The sequence below is a fragment of the Camelus dromedarius genome, chromosome 3, assembly GCF_036321535.1.
Source record: "Camelus dromedarius isolate mCamDro1 chromosome 3, mCamDro1.pat, whole genome shotgun sequence".
Lineage (NCBI taxonomy): Eukaryota > Metazoa > Chordata > Mammalia > Artiodactyla > Camelidae > Camelus > Camelus dromedarius.
The window spans coordinates 63313766-63331811 of record NC_087438.1 but is presented as its reverse complement, the minus strand read 5'-3'; the positions used below and the strand labels follow the sequence as shown (position 1 = coordinate 63331811).

General features: G+C 35.7%; 1 protein-coding gene across 5 annotated transcripts in view; it reads left to right on the top strand.

Moving 5' to 3' along the window:
- The window catches only part of ARB2A (ARB2 cotranscriptional regulator A), a 362845-nt gene that overhangs the window by 261774 nt on the left and 83025 nt on the right, over positions 1 to 18046 (top strand). The window lies entirely within an intron of this gene.

Sequence of the window (18046 nt, the reverse complement as noted above, 5' to 3'; positions counted from 1 at the left end):
TATGCAGTTTCACAAGTTTATCTCCTGTCCCTCCAGTCACTGCGTTTTAAATCCCTTTGCTCCTGCGATTGGGAAACTATAGCAGTAGCTCAGCCCAGCTCCAGCTTACTTCTCTGGTTTTCAGCTCCGTTTGGTTTATTCCCTGGAAATTTCCCTTACTTTCTTTGAGCTCAGATATGCTTTTCAGAGGATATTTGTGATAGTTGTTCCAACACTCCCTTGTGGCTTTTGCAGTGGTACATCTTAAGTCGCTTTTCCAATCTCTTCTGTGAAATTGGTCTTTTCCAGTTTTCTCCTTCTTCATTGGTCAGTTGGGTCATAATATACTAGCTAACTGGAACTCATTAATCCCTCTGTGTTTTCATATCTGCTGTCATATAATATTTATGGTTTTTAATTCTGTCATCTATATTATATCTGAGTTTATGTATCCTTTTTGCTTACTAATCTTGTGAGTTTTTTCTCTTTTTTCCTTAGTCTTACAAAGAATTTATCTGTAGGTATTTTCAGAGAACAAGCTTTTTTTATCTTTATCCTATTTCACTACTGTTTTTGTTAACTAATTAATTTTGGCTTTTATTTTTATTAATTGCTTTTGTCTAGTTTCTTCTGTTTTCTTCCAATGTATGTTTTTTCCTCTTGTCAGTGTCTGAAGATAGAGCACTGAAGACACATGTAGGTTAGTGAAAACGAGCCAGACTTTAGAGTTGCTCGGCTTTAAATTCAGTAGGTGACTAATGATTTACTCTTGGACTGTCCCACTGAAAGTCATACAGCACCAACCCCAGTCTCCCTTTTCCTAGACAACCCTTCTGAAAAGCCTTGGAAGGGAGATGTTGCTGCAGAGGGTCAGGCAGTGTTTAATGCCAGGATGAACAACTGTGATTGTGCTGCGAACATTTACCTCCTAAAAGCTGTGAAGAGTCTCTGGCTCAGGCTGCTGCTTGAATTCTGCAGCTCCTGCAGATCTGGAGAAATCGTAACTGGCTCTCAATCTCGAGGAACCAGTCTCCGCACCTGCACGGCTGCCCCTCTGCTTAGGCGAGTACTGTTGTCTGTCACTCAGCAGCCTTCACATAATTTAAAATGAGATTGTTTTATCACTGGCCCTCTTGACTGTGAAAAGAGAAAAAAACCTTTATTTAAAGGGTTTCAGATTATTCAAAGATTTAAGATTAAATGGGTAAAAAAGGTTAATTATCGGATCCCTCAAAACTGAAAGGGAACTCCTTTTAGAGTTGGGAGAAAACCAAGAGTGTGATGTCAGTGGTGAACAGTGTCCAATATACAGAGATCAAATTTATTTTTGATAATTTTAAGTATTATTTAATATTTTGTTATTATAGTAATAAGACAGTTTATTATAATACATAAATACATTATATAAAATCATAAAAATAAAATTAATACTAAATAAAAACAATTATGTTAAATAAATATTACTATTTAACATAAGAAGTGGAGTAAGATATATCATTTCACTAACAACAATATCATGGGTACCCTTAGTGAGAACAATTTCAGTGGAATAGTAAAGGCAGATAGCAAAAAATAGTGCAAAATCTTTATATTTGCCAGATTTCCCCCAACCTCAATTAAAAACATTAAAAATAAATTCCAAAAAAAATAAAAAAATAAAAAAAACCATAAATTCCAACCACTGGCTCAATAGGGTCTTTGCCATCGTTTTAAAAATATTTCTTTATCGAATGTTTTCTTTATCTTTTATTTCCTTTAGACAAGGTTAAGTATTCTTTTTTCCTTTTGAAAAAACATTTGTAGAATTTAATAATTATGAAGCTTTAACAAACTAGAAATAAAAGGAAACTTTTAAAACCTGATAAATAATACCTACAAAAACCAACAGCAAACCTTATTCTTAATCATGAAACATTAGATGTGTTCCTTTTATTTGTTTTTTTGGGTTTTTTTAACTTTATGTATTTATTTTACAATGTCATATTTTTTAAATTGAAGTATAGTTGATGTATAATATTATATGTTAAAGGTATACAATATAATGATTCACAATTTTTAAAGGTTATACTCCTTTACTCCAATATTATAAAATATTGGCTATATTCCCCATGTTGTACATTACATCCTTGTAGCTTGTTTTATACTTGATAATTGTATGTACCTCTTAATCCTCCGCTTCCGTCTTGCCCCTCCCTCTTTCCTTTCTCCACTGGTAACCACTAGTTCCTTCTCTACCTCTGTGAGTCTGTTTCTTTCCTGTTATATTCACTAGTTTGTTGAATTTTTTTAGATTCCACATGTAAGTGATACCTTACAGTATTTGTCTTTCTCTGTTTGACTCATTTCACTTCACATAATGCCCTCCAAGTCCATCCATGCTATACACCAGAAACTAATACATTTTAAATCAACTATACTTCAATTAAAAAGCAAACAAACAACCCATTTACAATATGGGCAGAAAAACTGAACAGACATTTTTCCAAAATAGGAAATGCAGTTGGCCCCAAGGAATGTGAAAAGTTTCTCAACATCACTAATATCAGAGAAATGCAAATCAAAAATCACAAGATATATCCAATGCAACTCCTGTCAAAATACGACGTTTTTCACAGAACTAGAACACCAAGGCACATAGTGATCGAATTGACAAAAATTAAGGATAGGGAGAAAATACTGAAATCAGTAAAAGAAAAGCAACAAATAACATGCAAGGGAACTCCCATGAGGTTGTCAGCTGATTTTTCAGCAGAAACTCCAAAAGCTGGAAGGGAGTGGCAAGATATATTTAAAGTTATGAAAGGGAAAGACTTACAGCCAAGAATACTCTTTCCAACAAGGCTCTTGTTCAGACTTGATGGAGAAATCACAAGCTTCACAGATAAACAAAAAGCTAAAAGAATTCAGCACCACCAAACCAGCTTTACAACAAATGTTAAAGGAACCTCTCTAGTCATCAAACCACAAGAAAAGATAACAAAAAGAAGAGAAGACCTACAAAAGACTGCTTTGGCAGTTCATGTAAATTTTGGAATTGTCTGTTCTAGTCAAGGCAAGCATTCTTACCCTGAAGATGCTGAGCCCTTTAACACATAAGCAGAACAGTGTGTTTGTACATATGTACATTTTCTTTGAAGACGATGATGATAACCTTCATTACGTTTTCAAAGGGGACCATGACTCTCTAGATCTACGATTTTAGAATTTGAGAAACAGCTTCCCATTGGCCATCTTATTTTCAAGAGTTTTCCCTTGATACAGTGCCTGTCTAACAGGCAGTTCGTGGTTCTCTTTGAGTCTGTGTTTTCTAGATATGTCTAGCTCTGGATAGTATAAAGGCCCTGAATCCCTCCTTCTATCAGTCTTTCAAATTCGAACTAAGTACTGTATTAATTATTGCCTTTCTTGTACTTATGCTTTTATCAGTCCTTGGCACTTTAATTAATTCCTATCATAAAGAACAATTTCTTTTCCTAGAAGTTTTCCCATCTCTTGTCTAAGAAAACTTGAGATATTAAACTGTCCTTATTCCAAAACATTATCTTGCTCTTAAAATAGCATCTATTTTCTGTAATTTCATATGTTTAATATATATATACTATACATCATTGTTTATTATACTAAAACTATGCCATAAGGATTTCTTTTTCAGAATAACCACTTTTGTTTATGACTTTCGTCTATAAACAGTCTTGCTTACTAAACAGTACTGGTTTCCTTGGCAGAATCTATTTTTGATTAATTCTTTTTAGAGTACAAAATTATATTATCTATGTGGAATAATGTTTTTACAATGTAAACTACAATGCCGTTCCAATAAAATCCTAGTGGAATATGGGAGTGTTCCTTGACAAAGGGATTCTAAACTGAAAGAATAAAGCTTTGGGAAATAAGGAAAATTTCAAGATAAAGAGATAGGGAGGCCTTGTCCTACCAGGTGTTATGAAACTACAATAATTTGAAGACAGCATTGTGGTCATAATGAACAAAATAACAGAAACAAGTATTTGGCTCATGAGCATGTGAATTGGTGCAACCTTCACGAAAGGCTACTGTGTGATTCACATGGGAAGTTTTTAAAATGCGTTTTCCATTTGGCTCATCATTTCATCTTTTAAGAATGTTTATAAGGAAATAAGTATGTGTTTGCAAAAATTTAGTGGTAAGGATGGTCATCACAGCATTTTTTAAAAAATTTTAACAATTAGAAGTTAGAAACAATGTTCAACAAAACACTAAGTAAATAAAAAGAAACACCATATATGATAAAAATTGACAAACATAGTTTGAGATAGATTGTTAAATGAGGCAAAACAGTTTATTAAACTCCATGATGTCATTTTTTTATTTTTTAAAGAAAAGGGTATATATCATATCGTAAAATATATATACGTATATGTAGGTGTTGGTAATTTTCTTAAAAATCTACTGTATGTATTATACAATTTAAAAATTCAAGAAATATTTCTAAATGAAGTCTCTAGGCAGTGTAGGATTTCTAAAAATAGTCATTCTTCTGGTCTTTTTTGTCTCTAAATGGTAATTTCTCATTATAAAGTAATATTTTAGACTAATAAATCTGGCCTTTTCCTTTTTAGTCAAGTTTGTAATTTCTTACAAAAAGAAAGCCAGTTATCAAACGAAGGAATATTGGGACATGTCAGTTAGGAAGACATTGCTGAAAAAATAGGGGTTTTAAAAATCAGATGCCCATTAATGTTAAAGAGCTGCAGTGTAGCTCAGTGAGTGAAGACACCTGCCATTTGTCTGTTTTCCGGCACAGCATGGTAATTTACAATTACAATTAGTGTGTTTATATACCTCAGAGTAGTTAACCTATATTTAGAATATAATATAAGCCCAAATCATTTTCATGTTTCTGAATGTTTACTTTTCAATTTTAAAAAGCATTCGGAAATATCAAAATCCTGGTTTTTTCACAGTAGTATTCTCCCTACTTGTCATATTTGAAGCACCTAGATGAATGCAAATGAGATCCGTGGATTTTCAGACTTGAGGGCAGGGTCATTCCTGTGATTACAGCCCTAGCTGATTGAAAGATGAACTGTCATGAAGGGAATCTATTCCAATACCCAGCAAAATCCTTAAAACGAGGTGTTAGCGTGTCTGTGGAGACACCAATGAGGAGAACCATTGCAAGAAGCTTTAGAAGACTGTGGTTTCCCTGACGGGCCACCTCCAGAAAACAACCCTGCAGGCAGGTCAGTTGGGCTGCTGCTCTGCCACCTCACTGTTTAGCTGTGAGCCCTGCTCTGACTTCTGCAGCCACAAAATTAGCTCTGTTGGCATTGAACTTGAGCTTCTTAGGCTTCCTTCCTCCAGTATCCAACAAAATCACAAAATACAAACCAGCTTCACTTCTGCTATTGACTCTTCTGCTGACGGCCTGCCAAAGACTATGGTTGGAAAAGGAAAAAGTGAAGCCTTCCTGGAATTCACTACATTTTAAAATCAATGTTCCCTTCTAAAATTGTACAACTTGTTATACATCATTTCTTCTTTTCAAAAGGAGTAACTATATCGTTTGATAGTTAGTCCTCTTCTTCCTTCCAGGTTGTATGGTGTAGACCTTCTTTTAGAAGTCTGTGCAGTGGCCAGGGCAGTGTATAAGATGCGTTAAGTGGAATAGTTGTCTTAGAGTGGATGGTGATGCTCCTGGAACAGCTGTGAAACTTTGGGTATTATTGATTGAGTAGTGGGCAAATCTCAGCATAGACCTTTTTTGTGGAAAGAGAATTAGTTTCAGTATGCCATGTGTTAGTTAGCTAGTGCTCCATAGCAAAGTACTACAGCTTGGGGGGCTTAAAGAACAGAAATTTATTTTCTCACAGTTCTGAAATCAAGGTGTCACAGGGTTGCTTCCTTCTGAGAGCTATGGGGGGAGGATCTCTGTTCCAGGTTCATAGATGGTATCCTTTATCCTTTGCTTCACAATCTTCCCTGTGAACATATCTGTGTCCAAATTTCCTCTTCTTAGAAGGATGCTAGTCGTTGGATTAGGGCTACCCTAATGACATCATTTTAATATAATTATCTGTATAAAGATCCTTTCTCCAAATAATGTCACATTTTGAGGTACTAGGGTTTAGGACTTCAGCATATGAACTTTTGTGGGAAACAAGCTAAAATGCCAGCCTAATTAAAATTTAAGCTAGATTCAATGATTTGTTAATGTAGTCATTGAATAAATATTGAGTACCTTATATAGCAGGTGGTGTCCTATGTGCTAAGATACAGTGGTAACCAAAACAGGTTCATCCTGACCCTCAGGGAGCTTAAAGTATGCTGAGGCACCCACATCAAACAAACAAACACATCTTTCAGCCTCAGTTTCTCATCAGTAGTATATGTCTAGCAATCCACAGGGTGAGAGTTGATAAACAGATAAAATCAGATCATATAATAAGAAACCCCTAGGACTTCCCTTTTATACAGTAGGCACCCAATCATTTTTCTCTTCATTATATCTTCACTGTACCTTATCCGTGCTTTATGTATAGCTTGTAAATTCCTCTTTTGCATGATAGGAACTTTCACATAGTAGGTGCTCAGTGATCAATAGCCAAAACTGAATGAATGAAAGAAAAGAAAAAGTAGAGACAGTAGTTTCAGTTGCTAGAAGACTTACTATCTGATACTGGGAAATGACTTTTGAAATTGTAGTAACTGGAAAACATTTATAAAGTCAGTTCCCTTAGCTGTCAAATGACAACTAAGTAAGGGGAACGGATGATAAGATTTTGGAAGGATTTAGATAGACTTTTTGAAAACCCATATAACGTCTTATAATTGAAAGGAATGATCTCTGAAGTTGTTTCTAGCTATAATAATTGTAAGAGTCTCCATGAATAAGAACAAAACAATGCACTGCAGGTTGAATGTACAGGCTACAAGGATACAGGGAATAGGAATGGACAGAGTTTGGTGACAGTGTTCCTCCTACTGTGATCACCACTTAAACCTTTCCTTCCTGGTCTCCTGCTGTGGTCACAGTTGCCTCCCAAATGCAAGCACAGTCCTGCCTTTACTCATGCTGTTTCTTCATTGAACATCCACGTGCTCTGGCTTTGCTGTCCAAAGCCTGCTGTGTTAGTTTGCCAGGGCTGCCACAACAAAGTACCACAGATTGGTGGCCCAAACAACAGAAATTTACTGTCTCACAGCTCCAGAGACTTGAAGTCCAAGATTAAGACGTGGGTAGGATTGGTTCTTTCTGGGGCTGTGAGGGAAGGATATGTTCAAGGCCTCTAAGGTCTCTCTCCTTGGTTTGCAGATGCTGCCTTCTGTTTAATGTCTCTTTACACTGTGTTCCCTCTATACATGTCTCTGTGTTCAGATTTCCCCCTTTAATAAGGGCACCAATCATATTGGATTAGGGCCCACCCTGTTGACCTCATTTTGCCTTGATTACCTCTGTAAAGACCCTATCTCCAAATAAGGTCACATTCTGAGGTTTGGGGGGTTAGGATTTCAACATATAAATTAAGGAGAGGAACTCATTTCAGCCCGAAACACCTGCCACTCCTGATACAGAGAAAATATAGGTGTGTGTTTTGGAAGAAGGTGTAGGAACCCAGAGAGACTTGTTTATTTTTTCCTGCAAAGGAGTTAAATAAGAGCTGGTGTGGTGGAAAGGAAAGAGCATTAGCCATAGAGTCAGACAGCCCCAGATCTGCATTCTGTCTCGAGGCCATTCACACAGGTAACATCACCACTCCAGGGTTCCCCCTCAGGAAAATTTCAAGAAAAATAACATTTTTCCCTCCCAATGAATGACCTTACGGGCTGAAGAATTACAGTAGCTACTGATTTCTATCTATTTTAGGAGCAGAACAATTGGACTCTCATCAGCGAGATTGAGAGGCATTATCTTAGGAAGGAAATTTTGGATACTTTGATAAAAATATGATTCTTCCTTTCCCCAGGAAAATCGGTATGTGAGCCTGTTGAGAAAGCCTTGTCACTTTCCGCTAAGCATTGCCAGCCACTAATTTCGTCAAGCTAATGTAACAGGACAGTCAAGTGGCTTGCCTTTAATTTGCTGTGATCATGTTGTATTTATGAAAAGCAGAGGTGCAACAGCCAATAGCAAGTGTTTAGACACTGATTGTTTTCATAGATAGTTTTAAGAACATTGCTAAATTTAAGTAGACAGTAAGTTTTCTCAGTATGTGAAATGTAAATCATTCTTTCTGTATAATAAGTCATTAAGTACATGAAAATATTACAAATGATTACCTCGTTTCAAACATATTTTCACAGCACCAGTCTGCTTGCAAAATTGAGATTTAAACTAAAGAGGCGGGAAAAGACTTACCATACGGGGATTTATTGTGTTGTTCTTTCCTCTCCTGAAAAGGCAGTCACACCAGCACCATAGGCAGAAAAGAATGTTCTGCTGCTTCTGTGTCACATCATTAAAGTAGTTAATCTAAAGCCATAAATTTTTATCTTCTGGGCCAAGAACTTTAAGGAAAATACTAACAAGAATGTTATACTTTTAAATGAGAAGTGAAAGAATCTTAATCCTTTTTATTTGTGTTTCCAAAAATGGCACCCTCCATAAAAAAAATTGTATTTTTAAAATTTTTAAACAGAATTTTGCACTAGTCAGTAAACTAATTATTTGGTGAAAGTTCTCTGTGCACATATATACAGCATGTGAACATTTAGGAAACAGAAGGTGCCTGAATTTGTGAGATTTAAATATTTTCTCACAGTTGATCCAGTGATAATGCAGTTGAAATAAAACCACATATAAATGAAATACCACTTTCTACAAAAAAGCAAGTATAGATTTTCTATCATTGTTTTAAAGAGGACAATACTGATTCCATTTATTCAATGGAACATCTTATAAATTGTTAGCATGTTCACCTCCATATGCCTTCTAAGACTCACCCGTGAAACTCTACCTGTCCTAATCTGCATGTACATTTAATTACAGTATCTGACTACATGTATTTTTAGTGCTCAATATTTGTGCAAATATTATTAAGTTTTGAAAGTATAAATAAAGTAATGATTTGGTTTCTAACCTGTTCTTTTAAAAAACATGTGCACACATATACTGATAGTCATATTGTAAATTTATTATGCAGAGTATGAGCTGTGTAGATCAAAGGTAATACATTAGACCATGGCATGCAAAAGGATAATGCCCAGCAGAACAGCTTTGGGCCGTCTCCCGGACATCCTTGCTGTGGCCCCAAACTAACTCCTGCTTTTCCTCCAGGTTCCACAGTCTCATAAGCAGTAGTAGTGTACCCTTGTACTTCCTCACAGATGGAGTATTTACTAAGCACTTGTTAAGGGCTGGACACTGAAGATTCAGAATTAGACCAGGTTCACTTGGGTTAGATAGAGGAAAGAAGTGAGAAAACCAAGGATCACCTCACCAGTGGGCAGTGTTAGAGGGAAGGACAGAAGAGCAACACAGAGGAAGGAGCATCTAAGTCAGTGAGGGCTGTCTGTCCCATTTAGAGCGGGGACAACTTGAGCTGAGGAAGACTTGAAGGATGACTAGAGGTTGTTAAGTGGAGGGTGTGAGAAGGGAGAGAGGGAAGACCAAAAGTCAGGAATGGGAGGAAAAGAGAAAGGGCTTGGTTTAGACTGGAATCCAGGCTGTGATTAGTTACTGCAATTGAGAGTTAAATACAGTGGCTAAAATCCTGACAGCCGTAGCAAAAAGCTACGTAGTTCCCAGTGCATAAGCCTAATTAAACGAATCTTTCAGAATGCATTAGGAAAAGTATTTCCTCAACATTAAATTTAAAGATTAATATCTCAATCTTAAGGAGACATTGAATAACACAATAGATAATGTCTTGAACTGAAGTACTTCGGTTGCTGTTGCTGTCGTTTAAGACACAAAATCATTTCTTCACATGACTGGTTCTTATATTGGCTTTTGACAAATAGCCTGAGTCTTAATACTAAGATCCAAGGTTCTGAAGGCCTTTGTTCCAGGAAATAAAATAGTTTTGTACAGGCGTAAAGCTTCCAGATGGTTTTGCTTTTGCACTACTGATCAGCAAATCTGGAGAAATTAATGGTTAGTAGATCCACTGGTCTATTCTTCTCAAGAGTCAATTGTCTCCGGTAGGCTTTTGATAAAAAGCTATTAATCAGTTCCTTTTAGTTTATTACAGTATCATAAGAAACACTGAGAAGAGTTTGATAATTGAAAAACCCATCAGGCACCAAAGACAATGTCTTAAGTAGTAGCTTAGTTGCCTTTGTTTGCAAAAAAAAAATAATAATAATAATAATCTGATTGGAAACCTTATTGACTGTCGTGGAACACAGTCATTCTGTCTCTGTCCACAGCTCACATCCAAAGAGGGTGCCCAGCATGGTACTGGAGACAGAACTGATATCAGTAAATGTGCATACCAGACAGTTGATTTCAGATAAATAATCAATTTCATCTGTGTTTTATTTGCATATGAAATAAAAATGATTGATATGCTCCTGTACAGAATCATTCTAACAACCAAAAAACAAACAGAAACTCTCATAAGAATTATTGAAAAGTACTTAGCAAGGCATAAAGAAAGATGCAGTGCTTAATAATACCTTTTTAAATAAAATTCAAAACCTATAGATCTTCAGTTACAAAGTCCAGTGTTGCTTCCATTGTGAATATTGAAATGCTTTAACACTTAAAGTAGTTTTTAAGAAACTTTCTAAAATGACTCCATAGTATCAGTGTAGAATTTGAAGAAGATTAAAATTTTTTTCCTAAATCTTGCAAACCCACCAGTGTCAGAAGCCATCAATAAACACATTGAGTCTTGACACCCATGCTTTGTCTTTAAATACTGAGTGACCCTTTTTAGTGTAAGTTATTTCAGCAAAGTTTGTTTTGAAGATAGGCCAAAAATCTATTAGGATCCAGCATTGACAGATATGTGTCTTATGAATTGAGGTCACTTCTATAAATCTGAAAATCCCCAAAGTCTCTATAATGAAATAGTTGTTAGGTAAATAATTTGAGTCCGGCTCGTGTTTGGGGCATTCCATTGGGGAACTGCCCTTCCAGACCCTTCCTACCAGCGGAGAACAGCTAGAAGGCAGAGAGCCTGAAAACTTTAGGTTTCTCGAAGTTAACTATGTTGGAATTTAAAAAGGATATTTAGAAAGTAGGAGATAAGTAATTATTTTGAGAACACTGAGATATTTTTATTGGAGTTCTTTATAACTCAACTTGAAGTGGAATATAGCTCACACGAAGCATGATGCCAGATGACAGTTATTTTCCAGTCAGTTCCTAAAGCGGTTGATATGTTATAGTTCAAGCAACATGAAAATTCATTCTGGAAAAGCATTTATTGTCCAAGGTCTTCTGCTTTCTTAGCAAGAGAAATAGATATACCCAGTTCTCAGTTGTTGATGAGTGAATTGTATATTTGCAATTGCATTATTTGACATTATCTGCAACAGAACCATGATCTGAGGCTAGCTTTCCCTTATTCCCCAGTACGTTTCTGTGCCACTTCCTCCCAATACCAAACTCTTGTGTTGTCAATAAATGCAAGCTACTTTTAACTGTGCCTAGAAAAACATCAGAGTAAATCGCTTCTCCTCCCCCACCACCCTCCTTCCTTCATTATTTTAAAGTATTAGGAAACTTGGTATGAGTTACTTTGGCTTACCCTTTTTAGTTATCTATAGGACTTGCATGGCTAATCCAGACACTTCTTGCCCTTAAACACGTATTAACATTTAAAAAATGCCACTAGTAAAATTTACTATGTAGTTATTTTACAGATTCAGATGTGTACACATGCATTCAAATATGCACACATTAATATCAGCTTCACATTTTATAGGAGTTGAAAAAAGTGTAGAATATAATGTAGCTTTTTCAATTTCTGTTTTAGTACAGACGCTCATCATTATAAATTATATAACTCCAATTCACCTGCTTACCAAAAAAAAAAAAAAAAATCAGGTATTGATTCATGTAAATAGAAAGGCCCAGGGGTAGATCTGCTTCTGGTACTACTAGATACTAGAGCTCAAACTCTGTGACCAAGACTCTCCCTCCATCTCCTTCTCTACTTTTCCTTGCCTCTTGCCCTCATTCTTTCTTGCTCGCAGACAGGGTTTCCTTCACATAGAAAGGGAGGGTAGCTCCAATTAGTCGCAACATTTTCTATTCAGCATTAGCCCAGATAAAAAGCTCTAGCATTCAAGTAAGAATCTTAGTGAAAACTCTTATTGGCCCTGCTGGGTACTGTGATGATCCCTGAGCTAATCACTGAAGCCAAGGAGACCGAATAGTAGGACTGGCTGTGAATGACCAGCTTGGGCCAGCCATGTCTATGAGGGGGCTGGGACGGGGGGAGGACATTGTAATTGCAGCCCAGCAAAGGACTGGGTGACTTGAAGACTGTGTGCTTCCCCAAAGAAGAGCTTTGGATATGTCCACTAGAGTTATCCTTGTATCAGTTTCTCTGGTCTCTTGGAATATTTAATATATGTGTCACAATCAGATGCGTATGTTATCTGATGCAGAGAGAAGAGAAAACATGGGATAACTCAATACCAGAAGATCTTATATTTTGAACACTTGAACTGATCCATCAGCAGACTGTTATTCATGCTTGTGACTTTGAAATCGTTCACACAATGCCCTGAGTCATTTTACTGTGTTTACGGATTCCGTGTGCCACTGCGCGGAGGGCCTAGCTGCAGTAGCATTCATTCCCGCCAGTGCTGTCGGGTCCTGGGCTGGCACCTCTCGTTTCCTCACCTGGATCCTAAGATAGCTTAATAGCATCTGTACCATAGACCAGTTTTAACACTTGAACATACACAGGCTTAGTCCACTAGTTCTTCCTATTAATCCTACTTTATCCATTATGCTTCAAATTACTCTTCTCAGGGGAGAGCTGCTAGTATTTGGGGCTTATTTTCCCCAATATTTAATTTCTCTCTTGGTCATGCTTTCATTTGGTATCTCTCTTCTAACCCATAGTAATAGATTGTAATCATCTGTTTTATAGAAATTCTTTCAGATTACCAGAGTTCTATACTTGGGGAAAAATTGTCCCTCAACTCTCACAGATAAATATATTATGTTTGATTTTTTTAATTGCAGTAAAAAGATTTTTTTAATGTGGGATCTGTTATGTTATCCACAAATTATTTTTATGTCTAATTGAAATAAGATAGGTTCTTGCAATCTGTTTGCTGTTGTCCTTTTCCCCAATTCTGGTTTTCTGTTTCTTATTCCCCTAATTATTTTATTGTATGTGATCTTCTTGTTATCTGCCTTAAATCCTTTATGGGAAGAAGTGGGGATATCAACAAGTCAAGCAAACTGAAATCCCCAGTGCATCATTTGCTCTTCCTCCTCTTTTATCCTTAGAGAAGACAGAAAATGTATGATCAGTGTCCTCTCAATGCTTTAAATACAGTAAGGATATTTAATATAACCTAGTGACTCTATTTCAAAGTTAGATTGCTCTCACACACAGAGAAGAAACATATTAAATATATTGATAGACAAATCAATTTATTATAAAATACTGTGTTTCGTTGTGATTACAAGACAGTTTCAACTACTTGAAGTCTGAATAATATATCTTGCATTCAATGTGATAGGAAAGTGTGTCATAGCTTAATTGGCAGTGTTTTTTCCAAGTGGTATGTGGAGTGTCGGTGAATCTTAAAATCAAAGGCATTTGGGGTTTGATGGTACATAACACTCATTATCCATCTTCATTTTCCCAAAGAGTTTCATCTAAGTCAAAATTTTGTGGGTCCCATCTTTTAAGTATATCAGGCTACGTGTAAAGATGCCCTTTTGTAAAACTAAGTTTCTTTTTGTAACATTAATACAGACTCCCTAATGCGTCAATTGTATAAAATCAAAATTTTCTTATTGTATTTGTTACCTCACAGCACGCTTAGGTGAACAGCCATCATTTTCACAGTTTTTTTTTTTACATGCACAAAGAAAAACCACTGGTGTCACTTAGATATTAGTCATTTATTTTTAAGATATAGAAGTAATTTTATATGTTTCATTCAAAGCAAAAACAACATGACGTGAGAACCTACAATGTTATATGTGAAACTATTTACATTAATCTCGATAACTCAGTTATGACTCTTTTGCTTTAAATCTCTTTGGTATGTTTCTGTTCTGATTGACTGCCTGGTTTAAAGATTAATGTTACAGGGTAATTTACTGCAGCTTCACAGATGGTATTTGAATCTTTGTAAATGGGCTTTGGAATCTACGTACAATTCCATATAATGTTAGGCTACCATCAATGTAAATGTTGAACTTAAAACGGTTCTAAAAGATCATGATAGAAATTTCATTATCCCTTTCTGAAAACCGTAAATTTTGAGGGGATTTCATGGGCTAAGTATTTTTACTTCACTAGCATGGTTAAGGTATAACTAGCTCCTTATATTTGAAATCACCAGTCCCTATATGTTGAAAATAAACATAAAAAATAAATTACCTCGTTTTAAACTATACTGAAGTTCTAGTCACAGGAGAAGTTACTGTTCTTATTTTTACAGCTTCCTACATGAAATGCTTTATAGAATCCACAAACACACATTGCTTTTAGTGTCTTTCCTTTGATGTCTATAAAAGACCCATTCAAAATGGGAGGTAAGTGCTTCTAACGTGCAGAGCAGAATTTGGCTGAAGTTATTTGAAGCTATTAGAGATAACCTTTCTCTCCATGTCTTTTGAGGGAAAAACTGGTACCAACAATACCAGTTAAGCTGTAATTAGTGTAACTAACAACTAATAAGAAAGAGCAGACTAGAGGTCATTCTTAAGAATTTAAAGGTATTAACAGGTTAAGGTTGTAGGGCATCCTATCCCCCAGCTTAATCTGTTGCCCTCGCTGGTGAGATTTGTCGAAGTCATCAGTGCCCTCTAACCCCGAGGTGTTGCTCTCTCATAATTTATTGGTCACATGCCAAGTTCCTCTTTCCTGTCTAGTGAGATGACTCTGGGAATGGCAAATTCATTTTAAAGTTCTTGTTACAAATGCCTGCAGATTTCCAGCTTTTTAATGTAGATAAAGGATTATAGCTTAATTTGTTTTAATGTTCTTGTCCTACCAGCCTTAGACTACACTGAAATTGTCATTTTGCTATATTACAGAATATAATTTGTTGAGATGATTTAACATGTATTATAAGAGGAACGCTAAAAAAATCTAACTATTAAATCAGATGTTGTGTAACTGATTCTAATACGTACTGAATATTCCACTTCTTATGAGCTACTTCTTCAACTTTAATTACCCACCAGTGGCTTTTGTTTATGTTTACAGTCAACTCTAATGCACTTAAAGGGTAAGAACTTAACAGAGGAATAACCCTTTGTTTCATGAGGTGTGGTTAACCCCCCTCTTCTAGTATCTGGCTTTGGATTCTTCCTCGTCTTATTACACGATACCAACACATAAACAAGAGGAATGCCATCGAACTTTAATCATTCTTTTCCTTTTCCCATCAAGATTGTTTCTGTAGTTTCTTTCTACCTAGATAGGTTTTTTTTCCCTCCCTTTTAAAGCAATAAGCAGCAAGACAGCACTATTAAAAAAGAGTCAAAAGGAAACTTTCCCTTTCAACTTTTTATGTTACCAACTTGGTCTCAGACTATCGTTACTATCATGTGTATCACAGATTTTTTAAACTGTGGATTATTTATTACCCATGAAGTAAGCTAGGGCAGGCCCCAGTAACTAAACAAAGTTTTAAAGTAGGAATCATCAAGCCACATGAACCTAAGGAAAAGAAAAGAAAAGAAAATTTTAAATTCAGGTTTTCCTAGGTCACTGGACACATGGACATCTAAATACTTAGAGTACAGACTTAAAAATCACAGTTCTCATTTAAGTTCTACAAGAAGTAATTAGAATATATTCTTCCTTTGAGTTCTCCATCTCAGTGTTTTATATGCATATTACTGGTGGTTTGTAGATGAACCACTTTTTATTTTAGCACTTATTTGTTTATTCTAATATGTATTAGCCAAAAATATGAGTAACAAATGAAGCCTCTTTAATGGATATTATTGCTTTGGACTAGGCGAAGAGAAAAAGATAAATTGATGTAAAGAAAATAATAGGAATTTTAATAGTACTGGTAGTTTGTGAATATGGCAAAATGCATAAAAGTGTTACAGAAATGACTGAAGTTAGGAAAACAATGCTCTAAACATGAAATTCCCATAATGTTTCTTCTAGACAAGAATTCAGAAGATGTTTTTATACCTTCATTTCTACACGGTGTATATTGGTCATCATTCATTTAGTTTATGCGTATGTGTGTGTGTGCACTTGGCAGTTTCATCTTTTGTTTCCAGAACAAGCCAGCTTTTCTGGGCTTCAGTCTTGGGCTAAATAATATCTAAGGTTCCTTCCAGGCAAGGTTATCAGTCCTCAGCAGACAAATTCCTCAAGTTTGGGAACCAAGTATATATAACTTGGATCTAAGCAGTAGTCAGCATAGTGACAACCACAAATCACCATTAATACATGAGTCCCCACTGATTGACCCATATGTTCTAATAATGAATGTAAGAATGTTTTTGTATATCCATGTGCTTGCCCCAACCTAACAAACAAGTTTAATTGTCACATCAATAATTTTAAAACATTTTTAAAATAGCAGACCGGTGCTACTTAAAGTTCACACAGACACCAGTCTCTTTTCATGCTAGGATTTCCTGAGCAATGACACCAAGGACAGTATCGGGCAGTCTTACTTTTTTCTTCTTCCACACTATCTTACGATTAACAATGAGAGTAAGACATCAAAGCTGAACTGACTTCAAAGCCTGCAACACTTATGGTTTCCAGCTATTACTGTAACCAGCCGCTTCACCCTAACAGCAATTCATCTTACAGAGCTGCCTTGCCGGGTTCCACCCCTCTGCTTCCCACCTTCCCCTTTTCCAAACCTATCAAATTAAAAATCATCCTTTAAACAAATCTCAAGTTTAAACCAGTCCAAAGAGTTAGCGTTATCTGTTTAATTTCAGGATTTTACCACTAAAAAATAAACCATATTTTTTTATTTATTCACTTTCCCCCAAAATAGGCCTTATACTACATGGCCTTAAGCTATGTTCGTATTAAACATACAGTGTTCTTCATTTTATTAATTTCAGAAGTATAATATACACACATAGGTAAGATTGTGTATACACCTACCGTTTTACTTGGGGGTCACAAAATATAATATTAAAAGGTGAGTCTGGCTCTGTAAAGCAGTAAAGTTAAAAGGAATGAAATCTAAAACATGGACTGTCCATCATAAATGCACGAAATGCAATTTTTGGAGGCACATGCTTTCTCTAGTTAAGAAAATAGTAATAATAATAATAAAAGTTTCGTGGATCTATAATTTTCCTGCTATATAAAAGTTGATATATTAAAGTTTGAGTTTCTCCTTTACTTATAACTAAGTAGGTACTAAAATATTATGCAGACCAGCTTCTTGATATAGAGGTATCATCAGTTGAAGAGTTTCCGTTTTTCTTTAAATGGCCAAGATAAAAATTTCAAACTATTTTCCTTGAATAATTTGATAAAGTTGATGGCGGGTTTTCAGTACCATGGGAAAGGGGTGGGGGGGGCAGCACTGGAAATCTAACAGAGAGCATCCAGATCTTCAAGTTATGGCACCAAAGAACTCACAGAGACCTAATGATTTAGCTGTTCTCAACCCTGAACCAAATATGACATTCTTAGTACTTTATGACAAAAGCTTTGATTGTGGATTATGGAAATTAAATAAGCTCAGTATAATGATTATATTATTTGAGAAATGGAATGGGCTGCATTGTAAACTAATGAGCTTTCCATCTTTTGAAGCATTCAAGGGAAGTCTCAGTGACCACTCTTCAGTAATTTGATAGAAGGAATTCTTACATTTGGGAGGGATTAGACTAAAGAATCTTTAATACCTATTTCAATTCTACACTTCTGTGTTTCTAAAATTAAAGGATGTGATGAAATAGGATTGAAGATTAAGTAGTGGTGATAGCATGTGA